Source organism: Macaca fascicularis, chromosome 2 (genome assembly GCF_037993035.2).
Source record: "Macaca fascicularis isolate 582-1 chromosome 2, T2T-MFA8v1.1".
NCBI classification, from domain to species: Eukaryota; Metazoa; Chordata; class Mammalia; order Primates; family Cercopithecidae; genus Macaca; species Macaca fascicularis.
This window is the reverse complement of record NC_088376.1, coordinates 52043518-52046293: the sequence shown is the minus strand read 5'-3', so window position 1 is coordinate 52046293 and position 2776 is coordinate 52043518. Positions and strand designations below refer to the sequence as shown.

The window sequence follows — 2776 nt, the reverse complement described above, 5'->3', positions numbered from 1 at the left end:
CTCTGAAATCTAGAGTGCTCAGTGGTGTGAGACATTGGCAAGTTTCTGACACCAGTACTAACTACAGGTACCCTTGTAGAGTGAAACATTTTCTTTGCGTTCTACCTAACACTGGAATGTTCTGGGACTTACTTCTCCAAAGCCTCAAGTGTACTCAGAGAAGAGAACAAAATAGCTTTAATAGCTTAATCCCTGCCCTGCCCTGCCCCGCCCCGCCCCGCCCTGCCTCGCCTCGCCTTGCCTTCTCTTCCCTTCCCTTCCCTTCCTTTCCCTTCTCTTCCCTTCCTTTCCTTTGCTTTCCCTTTTCTCTTCCCTTTCTTTCTCCCTCCCCTCTCCTCCCCTCTCCTCCCTTCTCTTGGCTTCCACTCCCTTCTCTTGCCCTCCACTCCCTTCTCCTCTCCTTCCCTTTCTTTTTCCTTTTCAGATGGCATCTTGCTCTGTCACCCAAGCTGGAATACTGGAGTGCAGTGGCGTGATCATAGTTTACTGCAGCCTTGAACTGGGCTCAAGCAATCCTTCCACCTCAGCTTCCCAGGTAGCTGGGACTATGGGCACGCACCACCGCCTGGCTAATTTTTAAAAATATATATATTTTTAGAGATGAGGAGCTTGCTATGTTGCTCAGGCTGGTCTTGAACTCCTGAGCTCAAATCATCCTCCCCTGCCGCCCCAGCTTCCCAAGTGATGGATTACAGACATAAGCCACCGTGCCCAGCCCAGCACCTAATGCTTTCTAATTGTTACCTAATTAGGTATATCAGAATTTGGGAATTATAGCAAGTGGTAAAGTGACATCTTTTAGAAGCCATGTAATGGTGTTTAATCTCCTTGTTAAGGATTGGGGAGTGTATCGATCTGATGTTTATGACCTTCCTCCTGGGGTCTATCGAACTGTAAAAATGTATCCAAGAGATGCTGGAACCTGGTTATTTCATTGCCATGTTTTTGAGCACATTGGTGCTGGAATGGAAAGCACTTACACTGTACTTGAAAGAAAAGGTAAGATCCATTGGCTAAATTAATTAGAAGTGATATTTAACAAATGTAGTATTTCTATAAGGATATTATAAATGCATTGTACAGTCACATAATGTGATGTGCCACTCATTCATTCAAAGATTACTATTTGGAGATGACCAAGATACTCTAGTTTTATTTTCTTTGTAAAACTCAGATAACTTTTCATGATCTGATAAAAGATACTCCAGAGTTAAATGTAATTTCCAGATTCACATAAGATATGCATATAAGGTATAAACAGACAATTCATAGAAGATCAAAAACAAATATCTTTTGAACCTATAAAAATATCCAAACTTGCCAATAATCAAATCACTTCAAAATCACATTTAAGCAACAATACAATACCTTTTTGAGTATATTTTGGCAAATATTTATCTATTTTTAATGATAGCATCAATAACAGTGCAGTGAGATAGGGTGCATTGCATATACTTTGGTGGATGAGTAAATTGGTTCTGCAGATCTTGCAGGAACCTAAATCATGATCCCCATATTTTGACTCAGTATTTCCACCTGGCATTTGATCTCAGAAAATTATCAACAATGAAGAAAAATATGTATCACCACATTATTTTATGCTAATGGAAAACTGAAAACAAGCAAATGATATACGTAATGTGTGTAAAAATTGCAACATATCATCTAAAATATCCAACTTTAAAAATTATGTCTTAAAAATTTTAATCAGTAAATGCTTATAATACCATATTGGGTGGCAAAAAAAGCAGTCTACAAAATAGTGTCTGAAATATATATATGAAGACTGAATAGAAATTTAGTGAGATGTTACTGATGACTCTCTCTAGGTAGTGAAATTATTAGTGAGATTTATTAAGAAAATGATAAGATATGTATTAAGAAAGAATAAATCTCACTAATAATCTGTTTCTTCCAAGGTTTCTGTAAAGTTTAAATTACTTTCAAAATTAGGAAACCTATTGAACATATATATCATACACAATTTAAAATATACCATGCAGCTCTCAAGTTATGTGAATATTTTCTCTGTGGGGCTCTTCGCAGGGCTGATGGAGCGGAGCCTCTGAAACAGAGAAAGGAGTGTCTGCATGAACAGTTTCTCAGAATCTTCTCTCAATATCAGGACTACGTTTGTCAACAAAACCAAAAACTGATTAGCCACCAATATAATTTTTACCTACAACATCCTATTAATGTCAATAATATCATTATTGATACAATTCTAATAATCATTACCCTTATTCCTATCAGTGTTCATGCACATTCTTAGTAAAAGAGACTTTGGTGTGCTGTCCATGAAATAAATCCCCCACTGCTAACACTCTTTCTTTGGGAAAGTAGATTTTGCATTTCAAAGAATATAAAGTCAAATTTGATTGGATTTATAGGTCATCTGTTCCCACAGAAGGGTGATATTGATGTTGCTATTAACTTAGTAAGTAAACTTTTTGTGGCAAAAGTGATGGTAATCATTTTAAGGATGTTCCTAAGACTAATATATATTTTGTGTTTATTCCTTAAATGTATGCAATCATTTTGGTTTAGTATTTTAACTTAGAACTACATGCTATTATATAATATTATCTATTTTTGAAACTTCCTTTTCTACAGCATAAATATTTGATATGATATGAATATTGACAAGCTTACAAACCAAGGTAAAGCTGCCAAAGAAGGAAAACTCCAGGGACAAAGGAGTCTGGGAGGAACCAGCTAAAGACTTTCATGACAATGTGCCAGGAAAAGTAGTTTGAAATAAAAGTTTTCTTAGTAA

The 2776-nt window shown here is 36.4% G+C and overlaps 1 long non-coding RNA gene across 1 annotated transcript; it reads left to right on the top strand.

The window, feature by feature from the left end:
* Positions 1 to 260: 260 nt before the first annotated feature.
* Positions 261 to 2776, top strand: LOC135969645 (uncharacterized). Its single transcript, XR_010584981.2, has 3 exons — positions 261 to 535; positions 837 to 999; positions 2614 to 2776. It is a non-coding gene; the product is annotated as an uncharacterized lncRNA (long non-coding RNA).